Genomic DNA, 17298 nt, shown 5'->3' on the forward strand with positions numbered 1-17298 from the left:
CATTATTTACCTACAATGTGCTATGTGCACTGCGCCACTGCCGTCCAAGATTACTGTGCAATGTTAAAGAGATTAAAATTAAAATGGGAATTGAGGGCACACCCAGAACATGCATTTCAAAGTAGTGGTGCTGCCTTAAAGACCAAATGGTTAAACCTGGGTACAGAACCCAGAGACAAATGTTAAGCAGGCGATGATTCTGTTTCTTGCATTACGATCAAAATTTGAAGGTATGAATGCTGTACTGGGGTTCAGGCATGCACGAAGATGCATGCTGTGACGTGATCCCACATGAAGAGTTGTTCTCAATGTAGGAGATCAAAAAAAAATATGGGACAATGGGACAAGAGTTTTAGGAAGCCCTGGACACAAGTTTTTCTATTTATTCATAAAGAGAAACTGACAAAATCCCTTATTGTCATTGATTATTCCATATCCAGAATAGATTTGCCCAGCTGCTAAACTTTAAATGAGATTGTCGACTTCTGTTCTGCAAAACCGGTGATAGACATATAAAAGGCAATATATCTTTACTTTGTTTTATAATCATATTTGTACATATGCATATATGTGTTTTTTAAATTTAACTTGAATATTATATGATGCAGTATATCATGTAATCTGTATTTTTTTTATTTGCATACTATATGTTTATGACTGCTGTGTTCTAGTGAAATTCTCACTATGGACAAGGTTTGTAATTCTAGTCTCCCATCCTATTTTTTTTTTTTTTTTTTAATTCTTTATTTTATTGTGCTTGCAAAAGAACAATTAGACTTGCATTGCCACAACAGCGTTTGCTCGCCCGTCAATTCAACATACATAAACATGTGTTAGGCAGGTATTAACAATGCACATTTTATATTATATAATACGATAATTTCAAGAAAAATCTCAGGGTCAGTTATAGAATACTATAGAGTCGGTATTGAGTCATATTGACACTGCTGATATTGTGAGTCGTGTGACTACAGGCTTAGATGGAACAATTCCATGGTATAGATTACACTTAAATTGAGCCAGGTTAATATTAGGGAGCATGCTAGGCACCTCTATGAATTACTCAAGCCAAGAGAACCACCGTACTAGTGTTGGCACTTAGCATATGCACAAGCCTAGGACGGGACCCAGGTTGTGTTTGCATTGACAGCCTAGTGTGGATGGGCTAAAGCAAAATAGAGATGATTCAAGAGGCCTCTAAAACAGAGTGCTGGGGCGTGTTAAGGGGCACCCCAACTGATCTTCAATTTATAAATCAAAGTAAAGAAATATATCAAATTGTATGAAGAGGCATGGATGTTACACTGGGTGTTCAGCTAGTTAAGTCCTGCTCTGTGCGGCTGGTAGCTACAACCTGCATGTTATCACGGGATTCCTAGCGACAGCATCATTACAGATTCTAAGTGAGAGGTCTTGTAAAACGGAAAACAAAGGAGAATAAATGAAACACAAAGAAGGAGGCATGAAATACTTATTCTCTGGTATGTATATGTCAGAGTGAGGGTGCCTTGAGTTCAGTGTCAGCCTATGCCCAGACTTGGGGGTGAATTAAGGCTGTCCATATGTTGTGCATCGCAGGAGCCAATCATGTGGTCCCTCCATCCCGGCACATAGTGCGGATCCTCGTCTCGAAGCCACAGGCTTGGGTTCTCTGTCTTGAGGCCAAGTTTCTCTGTGGTAAGGTACGGCCGGTGCTTCTGCTGTAGCATCAGTCTCCGCGGCAGGCGCCGGGGTAGTATGCCCCTGATGGCCTGGAGCCCAGGGGTTGTCCACTTGTACGTGAGTTCTCAGGTGTTTGACGTGGGAGTTCGTCCTGTGGGGGCCCGCTCACCTCCCGCTGCACTCTGCCTTGCTCTTCCTCTCGGTTCTGGCGCGGTGTCTCCATGTCACGGGCCTCTAGCTTTGCCCAGAAGTTTGCAAAAAGCCTGTCTACATTGTGGAGTAGACGCTCAAACGTGTTCTGGAGTGACATCGCTATTTGTTTCAGGCGCTTGTGTCAGGGTTATCCGCCATTTTAGGATTGACGGCAGCTGCTTAATCTCATCGCTGGATGACTTCTTGTAGCCGGCTAGTTGGTGCTGGGTATGCCTGTATGGGAACCGGGATGCCCCCCACCGGTCCAGGGGGTGGGGGGACAGCTTAGAGCGTGCTGCACTCCGCTGGGTTTAGGGCTCGGAGAGTGGCCATCAGAGGAGTTTTCGCTTGGTATAGGGCAGTCTATTTCAATAGGTATAGTAGGAAGTACTTTTGAGCGTCTTTTAGTGCATTAGGTTGCATCTAGAAATAGATTAGTTGGTTCAGGAGACTCTGGGTATGGTCGTGGGGTTATTAGGGTAATTTTATCTGTTAGCGTTTGGCACCTTAAAATGAGGTTGCGGGGGGCGGGGCCGGACCGCCGAGCTGGAAGGCAGCATGGCAGCTCAGCTCCTACACATTACTAACTAAATAGCCATAAAACGACGATTTTTATCCATACCAAGGACCGCCAGCGCCTGTCCTCAGGGTACAGGGGACACTGGATCCAGGGTGAGGCTGGCTCCCCGAGCTACAGTCCCCAGGAGGAGAGACCCTTGATGCCCTAATTGGGGCCTACTCCGGCAGTGAGTGGGGCGGACGGCCGCTGCTCCGCTATCCTGCCAAACGGATCCAACCAGAGGACGGCAACCAGGTGGATCTGGCCCTGTTCCCCCCCCTGGACCGGTGGGGGTGATCCCGGTCCGCACCGCGGGAACCAGACCGAGACAGCGCAACCCGGGGCCAGGCACATTACCACCCAGCCTCGTGGCCCAAACGCCTCACCTAAAATGGGGGCTGACAGAAGCGCAGAGGCCAGAGGGAGGGCATGCCTTCTCCCCGAGCCAGAAGGGAGCCATGCGACCTCTGGGAACAAGCTGGTCCGCAGTCTATTATGGCAAGCAACAAGCCACTACTATAGCGACCAAGCAAAGCACCCAAGCAAAGAAAGGCTAACCACTCACAGCCACCCCTGGTGAGAACGCGCCACCAACTAACGACCAACCTACATCTGGACTGCAATAAACTCACAGGGGGCACCGATAATGCAGAGACTCATATGACCTACAAGCGACAACGCTACTTTACCCTCTTACCGGCACTGAGACCCAAAGCAACAGTCTCTCCACCAAGCCGCAAAGCGGAACGGGCGGACAACATCCACAAGGCTACAAGCGAATGGGCACAACAATGCTCCACAACCCACTGGATAATCCGGCGCCCCCACTACTACTCCTACCGGAGCAACCGGTGCAACATGAACATGACTGCAACCTTGAATACCAGCGGCAAGCATACAATACTGTCTAAATATAAGAGACTGCCAACATAAAGGGGTAACTCAGTCGTTTTTACCAGCTACTAGTCAGGAATATGGGAATCTGCACTTAACTAGCTAATACTGTTGTGTCTTTATCTCGGGAGGAGGGAGGCATTGCTAGTTGATCTGGGTCCAGGGAAGCGCTTGTAACTAATTGCTTAACAACTGAAGCACCACATATGGCAAGGCGCAATGTTGATGTATAGGCTCCATCTCATATTAATCGAGTTACTCACTAAACCTAGCCTGATGCAATTAACGTTGTCAGAACCCTATTACTTCGCCTCTGTTCAGTTTTTACATGCCATAGCCTAGTCCTAGCCTGTATTAAATAATAAGCAACTGAGCAATCGTTCTATCCTAGCCTGAAATAACAACCAGTACAGGGTATGCCGATCACACTGTTATTGACACTGCCTCAGCATTGCCCAATTAATCCTGTTGAATCGCTTTAGGCAATCACATAATTTTGACACTTAGAAACAAAAAATGTGCTATGTTATCGATGCCATACCAATGTTATAATATGTTTACGAATTTGTCTGCACCAGCTGTCGTGGCAGTGCAAACCTATGTGTTCTTATTATGCACAAATAAAATAAAGATTGACAAAAATGAGGTTGCGGGGGACTGCATTCGGAGCCTGTGGTGATTTGTGGTGCATTCGGAGCCTGTGGTGAAAACAAACCGTTTTCCTGGCACTGCAGGTCCCCTCTCACTCCCACCACCCATCCCATGTTGCTGAAGGGGTGAAAACCCCTTCAGTGACTTACCTGAGACCCCCGCCGATGTCCCTCGGCGGAGATTTCGGGTCCGCCCACACTCCTCCCCCGCCGAACCTGCATGTGCGGCCGCTGGTGGGGGGAGACCTAATGCGCATGCGCACACGCATTAGACCTCTCCATAGGAAAGCATTGAAAATGCTTTCAATGCTTTCCTATGGGGATTTTAGAGACGCTGGAGGTCCTCACAAAACCGGTGCTATAGACCGAGAAGTGCCCTCTAGTGGCTGTCTACTAGACAGCCATTAGAGGAGGAGTTAACCCTGCAATGTAATTATTGCAGTTTATAAAAACTGCAATAATTACAGTTGCAGGGTTCAGGGTAGTGGGAGTTGGCACCCAGACCACTCCAATGGGCAGAAGTGGTCTGGGTGCCTGGAGTGTCCCTTTAAGGTTGACAGGATTGTATCAATCTGCGGACACTACATAAGCAGAAAAATGGACAGTCTTTAATTTAATTAACACAACTGTCTATGTATACTCTATTTATATACTTTTGTTTTATCTGCTCCATGTGTCTGTCAATATGACTATTTAGTAAGCTCTAAATCCTAACTGCCCTTATTGTAAAGATGACATAAGGGATGTACTCTTCTCAGCTCTAGAATACTCTATGAGAAGAAACTCTATATAGAGCATTGGTAGACTATCTTCGGAACACCAGATGCTGTAGACTACATCTCTCATAATGCTCTTACAGCCATAATGCTGGCAAAGCATCAAGGGTGATGTAGTCTACAACATCTGCGCTAGAAAATTGTGCTGACCTTGAATAGTATATGGTAATCTTATCTTCTCTTTTTCTGGGTAAACATTTGAACAACTTGTTCTCACAACTAATGAATTTCGTTCTCGTAATTAATTTTGTTGGACAGTCTCTGTATCTTTTTTAGAACAATAACAGACAGCAGTGTAAAATCTTAAGTATTTTAGAAAATGAAATTCTAAGAGTTCAGAATATTAAATCAATGGGGAAAACCAGAGGGTGGTCCTAATTATTTCCGCTACCAGGTGTGAATTTGGGGTGATAACCTCTAACCACACTAAAATTGCAGAGGCTCTTGCTACCCTTCAGGAAAAGCTTTATAAATATGTCCCCCCGCCCCCTTCATCCCACAAAACACTGAATTATGAGCAAAAATAAAATGATTTTATACATAACTTAACTCTTCTGAAGCTGGCTCAGAAACAGTCGACTTCCTGTCACGAATCAACTATCAACCTATTCGGGGGGCGGGGCCTGACCGCCATACAGACAAGTCGCACACGGAGTGAGCTCCTGCACAGAAAAAGCTAATGAACGAGAAAAAACGACTTTTCACTCGAGAAAACGAGCTCCGATATGGCTAGGGTCACTCTGCAACCACGAGAGACACCTTGCAAGGCATCTCACCACTCGACAGCCGGTCATAACCCGAAGCCTCTTTGGGGCCTGCACGTGGGTACAGCAGAGGCGATACGGCCGGTCTCCCTGCTGCCTACATTGCTGGGGCACATAGAGGTGGAAGGGGCTCCAGTCCCCCCCCCTTGCCGTTGAGGGACATCACGGCACCTACACACAGGCTAAAACTTCCCACTAAGAGGGTACCTAACGACCCACAAGTGACCTGAACTCCAAAGCCTACCTAGTTACACCAGCCAAAATGGCGGATGCACTAAATGCCTCCCCAACACGAGGCCCGCTGGAAACCACCTTACAGCGGCTAGAGGAGATCCTGGCTGATTTCTGGCAACGGCTACTGAACAAGCAGAGCCGGCACACGGAAGGTGGACGCAGTGAAAGCTCAATCCTACACTCACCTCCTAACACTCCCCACACTGGACCTGGCCGGGTTAAGAAGAGGATTAAGCGGCCTGGACGGCATCGCCGAAAACGGCTCACACGCTTTCCCGCTTTCCAGAGGACAAACACCCGCTACCGGAACTCAGAGCGGAGAGCCATGAAACTGACTAATCCGCACCAACAGCATAGCCGACACCAAGCTACAAATGCCAACAACCAGGACATGAACAACCTAGCTAGCGGGGGCAGAATGCGGGCCTGTGCAGAAACCGGGGGCCGGCGACAAGGACAGCAGGAGAAGATGGACTTATCTAAGCAGGTACAAACACTGCCAATGATGGGAATCGGCTGATCCAGATGCAGGACACTAGGCTGGAGCTCCGTGATTCATACCATGGACACTGCATACTAGACTATCTAACATGTATGCTCCACGCCTACAACCAAGAATGTCATCTTGCCTATTGCTAATTATTCTATGTTTTTTACAATACTCACCTATATACAGCATAATAGCAATGGGATGCCCAGAGCCTTCAGTGGCAACAACACATCTTGCTCAAGTCTACATATGTATACCCTGATTTTATACCCACGAGGATAGGCTAATGAGCACACACTAGGCTTCACTCATGTCAGCTACTGGTGATAATAGGCTAGCCCAGTTAAGAGATCACCACCCTTTCTCTTTATTACTAACATGTCAGTACCTTACATAAGCAGATTTCTTTGTCATATAGCCCGCGTGAAATGATGTGACTACCATATCTATTCATTGATATATTAAGCCTGACTAACAAAATGGAAACTGTGTAGTCCTTGCTATGTGTTTAACTCCTTTGATATGCTCTTAGGGGCTTAGGTGCACTTTTGTCAAGCAATTAACATACACAGCGCTTCTATTGCTATGTTGCTATTTAACTCTCCTGATAATCTCACAGGGTACACACATGGCATAGGGCACATAGTATTTATGCCATAAGCAACGCCCACGCACCCACTCAGCCCTAGAGGCAATACCAACCTCGTAGGCTCAAACCATGATTAATGTTCACATATATTCCTGATAGTACTCGAAGAGTCTACCCTACCCCTAGTGGTTACCAGCCTGGTTAAAGTTAATGTTGACGCAAATGTTATAGACCTCTTTGAATGGGGGGAATCACGCTAAGATGTCTTATATGCATATCTTTTCCATTCAAGCATTGTTTACCTATTTTTGAGCGAGTTGACAATATATGATGTTTCACAATTTAAGCATGTTGGTCCACTCGTGACCCAACAAAATAGAAGAGTGTCACAAACGAGCACTTACCATGTTCCTTAGTTTAACATTGTTCCTAGCGTGCTATATCTACTTATAAAAACAAAATGTGCTGTTTATCTTTGCCATGACCATGTATGTTGCTGAAATGCCTGTAACCGATGTTGTGGCGTTACAGAATACTCTGTTTTGTAATACAATGCACAAGAAAAATAAAGAATTTAAAAAAAAAAAAAAAAAAAACTATCAACCTATTCCGCTTTAGCTAAGATTCCAAAATACTTGCAAACGCGATTACTGTCCAATTAGACCCCTAGCCTTATACACCTAGACACCTAGATTTTATTTATGGATTTTATTCAGGAGTGGCAGTATATAACAATGTGAAAATATATCTTTTGCCTTGCTTGGTTGGCAATTTATTAAAAAAAAAAACATCTCATTGTTAGTAAATTGATTGAATGGAGTTCAATTTTGGAACACTTGGGATTTACCACTTATTTATTAAAAGTATCTTCTTAGGGATAGGGGTCCTATTTTCAATTTTGTTGAAGGCTACAGACAGATGTCAACTCTTCCCTAGTCTTATCACAATTTCTTTATAGTATTTGAACACATCATGTGATTAAAGGGTTTGAGGTGAGCATTCACTTACAATGGGCGTTGCATTCAGATGATGTTCTGGACTCATTGAATTACCCATCTGACTCCATAGGACAGTTGTTTAAACTTTAAGAGAGAATGTCTACTACATAGTTTTCATGTGCAAAGGTTATGTCACAGCTTGAGAGAGGGGCGCTGACTCAGTTTAAAATTTCCGGTTGTAGGGTATTGGGTTAAAACACCTTGGGATCATGCTATCAGCATCCTCCTCTTCCTTTCTCTCATATTGCAACTGGTAGCGTGAGACAGGTATGCAGTTTTATGGACTGGAAGAACTCATTGTGTCAAAGTGATACTATACCTTAAATTATTATACCACTTTTAGAACCTGCCAACCACTATTTGCAGGCTAGACCTGAAATACATGATAAAGGCTAAATATTTCTTTTATAGTGGACGAGGCATGAAACATGGCATATAAAAAAGACAAGTTGGAGGGGTTGTGTCACGTTCACATAGAGTTTGAAGGAGCTCAACTGCAGATTTCTGATTAATTAGATGTGAATGTGAGGATTTGAGGAAATAAAGAGATGACAGTTCACCAGGGAGTTAACTGATACTGTGTCTTTAATAAATTTGATTGAAGAAACACAGGTACTGTATCTTTAAATGGTTCAAGTTTGTTGAGTGGATTCTTAGATTAATTTATACAATTGAATTGAAGCAATAATATGAAGGAAGCAATGTAGATTTAACTTGCAGAGATTCGTTTTAGCTTAATTGATAGAAAACATCTCATATGGAGGTAGAAAGGTAATTGATTAGGAATTACTCCTATAACGATAGGAGGATGTGTGAGCAGGCTGAGCTTGAGCTCAGTAGTCAGGGAAAGTTCGTATAATACAGCGAGGTAACTTAGCTTCCAGAGGAGTTGAAGTTGGTTCCAGAGTGCCTTCCGGGGTGGTTCCGTGGAGAGAGGTCGAGAGGAGTCAAGTGCTAGCCGTGGTCGAGGAAGGAGAAGGAGGTTAGTCGTTTACGAGTCCGGTTCGGTACACAGGTAAGTTTGTAGAGAAAAGTTGCAGCCGGTTTAATTCCGCGGTACGCTGTTCATTAATCCAGCGTCTGTTGCCTGGCGCGGTCGCATTATGTAGCGCAATGAGACCGGGGTGTGTGGCTACAGTCCGTCAAACCAGAAGAAACAGGCAGCGCAGGTAACGGCCATGACAGGTTGCCTCACTTAAAATGCTACTGCCAGATGGCCAATGTCCATGTGTGGCATATCTCTGATGGCAATCAAAGATCAGAACTTACAGGCCGATACCTACTGCAGTTTCTTGCATGGTTAGCAAACCCTTCAGATAGATTCTAAGCATTCAATTCCTAGACTTTCTTAATGGCTTCTTGGCATTAGATAATATTGCTCCCTGGCTCTCCTTAAAGTTCTGCTATCTCCCCTATTCTACAAAACAGAGGATTCCCCCTGCAATTTGTGACTCTTTATTTTGGGGAAATTAAGGATGCCAGAATTCGGAGATATCAGGACTTCTATGATGGAGGAAAGGTGATCTCTTTACACTCCTTTGAGGAGGATAAATGTCTACTGCAAACTATTTTACTAGTGCTTAGACGATTAAAAGAATTGTTGAGAGGCGATATAACATAAGAGGGTTGGGATTGAATGATCTGCACGGGGATTTAAGCAATTGTGAATTATTTTATGTTAAAACTTACATTCGTCTATGTTTAATTGAATATTCTTAGAGTTTTGACAAGTCTAAGCCAGTCGCAGACCACATGCTTACTGTGCCCAGTAGGTGGGATCAGTTTGATATGCAAGCAGTATATGTTCTCTATTGAATGGCACGAGACCTACATAAAACTCAGAGTTAACGCCACAGTTGCTGCCCCCTCCTATCCTACCCATCCTGTCATGTCTTTCCTCCAAGCTATACATGTTAAGATCTTTTAACCTTTCCTGGTAAGTTTTATCCTGCGATCCATGAAACCAGTTTAGTAGCCCTTCTCTGAACTCTTGCCAAAGTATCAATAGCCTTTTGGATATAAGGTCTCCAGTACTGTGTACAATACTCCAAGTAGGTCTCACCAGTGTTCTGTACAATGGCATGAGCACGTATTATTAATATTATTATGTTATTATTTATTTAGCGCCAACAAATTCCACAGCACTTTACAGTGTGTGGACGAACAAACATGTAGTTGTAACCAGACAAGTTAAACACACAGGAACAGAGGGGTTGAGGGCCCTGCTCAATGAACTTACATGATAGAGGGAGTGGGGTAAAGTGACACAAAAGGTAAGGATAGTATTAGACTAATGACTGTTGCAAGAGAGGAATCAGTCGGGAGCTATTAACAGTTTAATTGATACGCTTTTATGAAAAAGTGGGTTTTTAATTATTTTTTGAAGGCGTGGAGACTGGGTGAGCATCTAACGGAGGAGGGAAGTGAGTTTCACAGGAATGGTGCAGCCCTCGAGAAGTCTTGAAGGCGAGCATCAGAGGTGGGAGTACGGACAGAAGATAGACGTAAGTCTTCAGCAGAGCGTAAGTGCCTAGACGGGACATACTTGTGTATGAGGGAGGATAGATAGGTGGGAGCAGCATTATGTAGAGATTTGAAAGCAAGAACTAGAATTTTAAATTGAGCCCTATATCTTACAGGAAGCAAATGTAGAGACTAACAGAAGAGTGAGGCGTGGGAGGTGTGGGCAGACTGGAAGATGAGCCTCGCCACCCCATTCATTAAGCAAGATCACTGAGAAGAAGATTACAGTAGTCAAGGCAAGAAAGGACAGGGGAATCGACCAGCACCTTAGTCGCATCGTTAAGTAGGGTCGGATGTGCACAATGTTTTTGCGATGGAATCTATTTGGCGATAGATTGAACATGAGGCATGAAGGAGAGGTCGGGGTTAAAGAGAACACCTAGGCAGCGAGCCTGAGTGGTGGAGCTGATGGTAGCACCGTTGGCTTGGAGGGAGACAGACACAGGAGTAGCAACACTAGAGAAAGGAAAGACAAGAATTTCAGTTTTGGTCAAGTTGAGTTTAAGGAAGTGGGCAGCCATCCAGTTAGAAATAGCAGAGAGGCAGTCAGAGACACTAGTCAAGAGGGGCGGGGTGAGATCAGGAGAGGACAGATAGATTTGCGTGTCATCCGCATAGAAATGGTATTGGAAGCCAAAGGAGCTAATGAGTTTACCAAAGGAGGTAGTATAGATAGAGAACAGTTGGGGACCAAGGACAGAAGCTTGCGGGGGACCAAAATAGAGGAGTTGGGGAGAAAAAGCAGAGCCAGAGAAAGAAACACTGAAAGAGTGCTTTGAGAGGTAGGAGGAGCACCAGGAGAGAGCAATATCTTGTAGACGATATTGCGGAGGATGAGAAGAAGCTGTTGATGATCAACAGTGTCATAAGCCGCAGAAAGGTCAAGGAGAATTAGGATAGAGTAGTGACCATGAGATTTTGCAGCGAGTAGATCATTGGATACTTGGTCAGTACCGTTTCCACAGAGTGCTTCCCTCTTACTACAGCTAATACCTCTCCATATACAACCAAGCATTCTGCTAGCATTTTAACCCCTTAAGGACACAACTTCTGGAATAAAAGGGAATCATGACAGAATATTTCTGTCATGTGCCCTTAAGGGGTTAAGTATCATTGCTTAAAGGACCACTATAGGCACCCAGACCACTTTAGCTCAATGAAGTGGTCTGGGTGCCAGGTCCATCTAGGGTAACCCTGCCTGCTGTTAACATAGCAGTTTCAGAGAACTGCTATGGTTACATATGGGTTAATCCAGCCTCTAGTGGCTGTCTCATTGATTTTCACAGTGAGAAGATGCCAGCGTCCTGAGTTTCACATGTATCACACTGTGATAGGTTGCTGTTATTATAATAATATTAATATTAGAATCCCAATGTTACTGTGGCAAGGATTTGAACCATACTTACCTGAATACATTTTATTTGATGTTGGGATGTACATGAATAGCATTGCCAAGAATGATATAGACATACTGTTGAGCAGAGTAATTTATGTCCCTACCGACATGTGGAACTAACAGTTACCGGGAAAAATGGGGTTAGGATTGCAGCTTTAGCTTTGGTATCTGTGGCCACCAAAGATGCCAGATCCACTGCGTTTTTCAGGATATGACACTTGTACAGTTTGATGTTTAGGTAAAATTGCTGCCTGTACCTTTAATTCAAATAGTGCTGATAGGGAATCAATTGGGTCATCAACCAGAAATTATTAAAGATACATTACAGTGTTCAGGAATACAAACATGTATTCCTGACACTGTAGTTTTAAAAGCACTGTTTATAGTCCACAGCCCCTCTCTCCTTACCTCCATGGCTGAGATAATCAAATTTGACAATCTCAGCAAATCCAATGCTTTCACATAGGAAAGCATTGGGAGGCTATCGTGCATGTGTGGCAAAGCATCACTCTGCATCAATCAGCATCAATCAGCATCTCCTCATAGAGAAGCATTGAATCAATGCATTTCTATGGGGAGCATTCGGCGCCTCGGACTAGGAAGCACCTTTAGTGGTTGTCTGAGTGACTGCCACAAGGGGTGTTACTAAGCACCAATGTAAATGCCTACAGGGACAGGCTATAAACACCAGAACAACAACATTAAACTGTAGTTGTTCTTGTAACTATAGTGTCCCTTTAAATGACCACTGTAGTGCCAGGAAAACAAACTTGTTTTCCTGGCACTATATGGTCTTTAGGTCCCCCCCCCCCACCCTTAGGGTCCCACTCCCGCTGGGCTGAAGAGGTTAAACACTTACCTTTATCCAGCGCCAGGCTCCTTCGGTGCTGGGGAATCATCCTCCCTCTCCTGACGTCAGCGCCGCATACGCGGCAAAAGCCGCGCGCACATTCAAACAGTCCGTAGGAAAGCATTACTCAATGCTTTCCTATAGACATCTAGCGTCTTCTCACTGTGATTTTCACAGTGAGAAGCGCAGAAGCACGTCTAGCGGCTGTCAATGAGACAGCCACTAGAGGCTGGATTAACCCTAGTGTAAACATAGCAGTTTCTCTGAAACTGCTATGTTTACAGCTGCAGGGTTAACACTAGAGGGACCTGGCACCCAGACCACTTAATTGAGCTGAAGTGGTCTGGGTGCCTACAGTGGTGCTTTAAGCATAACATTCTACACAGTGTTTGACAGCTGAAGGTGTGCTTCATGTGCTGCCAATTAACATGATGTAAAGCAGGGCTGTCCAACCTGCGGCCCCCCAGATGTTGCCGAACTACAACTCCCATGATTCCCTGGCTAACTGTTTCATTGAAAGAATCATGGGAGTTGTAGTTCGGCAACATCTGGGGGGCCGCAAGTTGGACAGGCCTGATGTAAAGGTTTACAGGCCCTCGTGAAAAGGTACAAGAAACATTCATTATGTTTCAGCAATCCTACCGCACACGCTGTAATATTTACTCATTTTACTGTTTGCACAGGTATGTTTTAGGTTATCTTGTACAGCACTGCATTTGTGCTCTTAAGATCAAATAGGAAGAGACCTGCAGCTGCGTGGACCTCAGTCAGCCCACCTCTAACGTGTTTTGAAAAGAACGCTGTGCACCCCTATGAAGATTAAATCAGCTCTCTGTGAATTGAGCCGTCTGCTTTGATTCTTACTTAGTAATACAGCTGCACTTGTTAATTAGTAATGAGCCTGACAGGAAGTAAAGGTACACAGCGGACAGAAGGTTATAAAGACATTCTGAAGATTTAAAAAAAAAAAAGAAAAATTCACTGCTAACAATAAATATAGTATCAAGCGTGTCGAAAATAAATGGACATGACCAGTCTTTAAGCGCAGCAGCCAAAAAAAGCTTCCTCTTCGAATACTGATAAATATATTTTTACCAGTATTGACAGCACATTTTCTCCACATTAATTAGCTTTTCTATTTCATGGAAATCAGAAACATTTTACCTTTGTTCGTGTGATTCCCTCTGTTTTTATATTTTATACTTAATACTTTCTTTCTTTTTTTCCCAAAAATATTTCTCCCATGATTAAAACATTTCCTAGTTCAAAAGTATACTTTTGAGTAGCAAAAAGGCTTTATAAACAAATTGCTAAACAAAACAAACAACAAAACTGCCAAGATTATTGCATTATGTGCTTTATACAAAGGGTTAAAGTGAGAGAAATACACTAGAAATCTTTTGCCAAACAGCACAATTTGCCTTAAGTTGAAGCTTTGAAGCTGTTGACAGACGCACATGATTTACCCTAAGGGTAACATAAAGTCATTCATAGAGCATGCAAAAAAAAAAAAAAAAAAAAACATTTTTGACCCATCCCTCCGATACATGAACTGGAAGCATTTTTTTTGTGGTATAATTTAAAGCTTCATTTACACAGTAAGGGTTAATGTGAATAGCTCTGCATTATAGATACCTCTGACAATAGAGTGTTAACTGTCAAATATAAGAATTTAAGTAATTTCTAGTTTTAAATAGACAACAGTATCTACCGCCAGCATAATGTTAACTGTTTTGTTTCTGGGTCAATTAAAAATAATGAGACAAAAATGTGGGCAAAAATATCGAATTGAAAGAAATTGTCAAACTCCACCGTAGTCACAGCTTAGCCTTTTTGTGGCTAAACTCTGCCATTAGGAATGTAATCGCTGCAGTCTGAAGCAATACAAATAAACCTAGCTGCGTATAAAACAGACAGGGCTATTTACTACAGTGGGAATTCAAAGTGATTTTCAAATTAAAGGCCAAAGTAGTTGAATGGAAGCATAGGTGACTCAGAGAATTTTGCCAGTTTGGCTATTTTGACCTTAAATTTGACATTCACTTTGAATGTGCACTCCAGTAAATAACCCTGAGAATCTTTTGAAAGTGTTTCTCCAAATACTAAAGGGGTTAAACATTACTCACTGCATGTTCTGAGAGGATTATATCAAAGACTGAAAGGTAATAATTTGAAGGAGGTGGATGCATCCATTGATTGCAGAGCATCTGATGTCTTATTAGCTTAGAGATGTCGGTTTTCATGGCCACATTTTGCTTAAAGTATCTAATGTGCTCTGGCAGGAATCTTGCAGCATTATTTTAGCATTTATTTATATATAGCTCTAGCAATGTGTGAATGGGTATAACAAACTCTGTTTGACAAAGTGAGACATACTAGTACAGAAGGTAGAAAAGGCCCTTGGCAAAAGCTTACAATCTAAAAATATGCTCCAATTGTCTTGTTCTTTGGTTCTCATCTCCGTATGTGAAAGTGAGATTTTGGTTTCCAGTAATACCCATGTTCATTCTACACAATCATTCATTTTCAATAACTGTAACAGGTCTTAAAGATAAGTTAATGGAGAACTATTGGTATACTCCGTGTATTTTATGGTGTGTGTGAATATAATATATATATTGTATATAAAAACTAGCACCGCTCATCATCGTAAGCCTTTCGCCCACTCATGAAGGTGATTAGCTATATTAAAGTGTCTATGTATAAATAGCAGTATGTATATAGATAAGGTGTTAGGGGAAAGGACTGAGTGATTGCATTCTGCATTGCTAAAAATGTCTGCGAGGCAGGTTCATCTTGATAAATCTATGCCCCCAATTAAGCTCAAGCATCTGCATGCAGTCTGTTTGTATGATTTAAAGTGGCCTGTGTACACCTAGTAAAGCGTGTGGGCAGACGTCTTTAGACTGTCATTATTATGTATGGGGGGATTGCATAAACATAGAAATGGAGAGGAAAGGAAACTTTCTAATACAAATAAATGCATTGTCAATTTATTGTGCAAAAAATGATATATGAGTATTAGAGATATAGTAAAAAAATAATAATTCATAAATAAACAAAAAATGTTCTACTCTTTTTTTTCCATTGAAGTATGTATGTACGTTATTGTTTTACATGTTATAATATGATGACATTGACATATATGACTATACATGTGTATATATTTTACACACACATGCATGACACCTGACTGCATCTTTAAAAAAAAAAAAATGTATTTTTTTTTTCTTTAACCAGAAAATTCATGCAGGTCTGTAATATTGCAGACCCTAGCATGCATCTACAAGTACATACCATATTTCTGAAAACACACATCAATCACTAACCTTCCAATCTTCCATTAAAAAAAAAACCCAAACAAAACATAAGCACTGTCCCTTTAACAGAAATTCTAGTTTACCTTTGCAATGTTTACAATTTATTGTCAAGCTAGTAATCTATTTGAAGAGACACTCACCCTCTAGTGTGCTCTGTGCTGTTTCACAGCTGGAAGATGCACCACCCCCCCAGTCCACCTTTGCCCAGGACCTCACAGCGGGCAAGAGAGCTGGCAAATGCCTTGCACACACAGCCAAGAGAAACCCAGCCTCCTGGCTGTTTCTGTTTCCAAGCTCTTGATGTGTCACTGTGACTCCTCCCTTTTTAAATCTTTGGTGACATGCCAGGCAACTGCCTGTCTTTGGAGGGACGGATTTGGGCAGCACAGGGGCTGTGCCAGTGTCAGGGGGAGGAGGTATCTGGCAAGAGAGAAATAGAAATACAAACACAACAACAAAAAAATCCTCTTAAAATATTAGCTGTATTTCAGCACCTGCAGATCTGTGTGAATGGACAGATGTGTGTGTCTGCTGCAAGATCATTCTGAATGAATGTCATCAGCGAATTGAAGTGGGTGCTGATGTGACAAATGTGAGACAGTGATGTGTTATGTTACATTGTGCTAATTAGTGAATGATCCCAATTTCCTATTCTCTACGAAGAAGAATGCAGTGTTATTGCAGACAGTGCCCTCTGCTAATGAGTTCACTGATGTTTGCTAATAATTTCAAAAACATTCAACAACTATGTATTGTAGACCGCACACCACCCTGAAACTTATGTTGGGGATTAATAAGATAAAATAAAAAATAGAATAAAATAGAACCTTAGAATAGAATATTATTTTAAGCCAGAATGGGGGAAGGTACAATTCTACAGTGTAGACATCCAGTTAGCTGAATAAGAATGCACAACCGCAAAAGTTTGTGACCGATGGGCTCACAATCTCTGGGACAAAGTATTCAATGCCTCTCTTCTGAAATGGCTTGTTGCAGGGTGTATTGCCGTATATCTTTAACAAGTATTTGCTTTGTCTGGCAGCTTTTTACAGAGCTCTGTCACTGCTCCATTTCAGTCCTGCATGGAGTTAAAGAACAAGGAGAGTTATGTGAGCTCATAGTACCACTGAAATGTTCCTTTATCTCCAATTGTTCTCCAAATGTTTTTTATTAAAAAAAAGCGATGGGAAAGATGCACGGAGATGTAGAAGAAGGAGGTAGAGCAAAGAAAGAGGTGAAATACAATGTAAAGAAGGGAGAAAGTGCAGGAGAAAAAAGGGAAAGAGGACAATGTGAATAACAGTGTGAAAACGGAACGACAAGGTAATGGAAAACATTGAAGTAGAACGAAGAAGTCATGTTAGCAATGGAATATTGTGCTGAAAAATTTGTGCACCTTCA

At 42.6% G+C, this 17298-nt stretch overlaps 1 protein-coding gene across 1 annotated transcript in view; it reads right to left on the bottom strand.

The window, feature by feature from the left end:
• CDK18 (cyclin dependent kinase 18) overlaps positions 1-16169 on the bottom strand; it is a 179545-nt gene extending 163376 nt beyond the window's left edge. Inside the window, exon 1 of the mRNA XM_063451355.1 lies at positions 16038-16169. The gene's annotated coding sequence lies outside the window, so the exon portion shown is untranslated. The remainder of the gene's footprint in view (positions 1-16037) is intronic.
• Positions 16170-17298: the final 1129 nt, after the last annotated feature.

Source organism: Pelobates fuscus, chromosome 1 (assembly GCF_036172605.1).
Source record: "Pelobates fuscus isolate aPelFus1 chromosome 1, aPelFus1.pri, whole genome shotgun sequence".
In the NCBI taxonomy this organism is placed as follows: domain Eukaryota; kingdom Metazoa; phylum Chordata; class Amphibia; order Anura; family Pelobatidae; genus Pelobates; species Pelobates fuscus.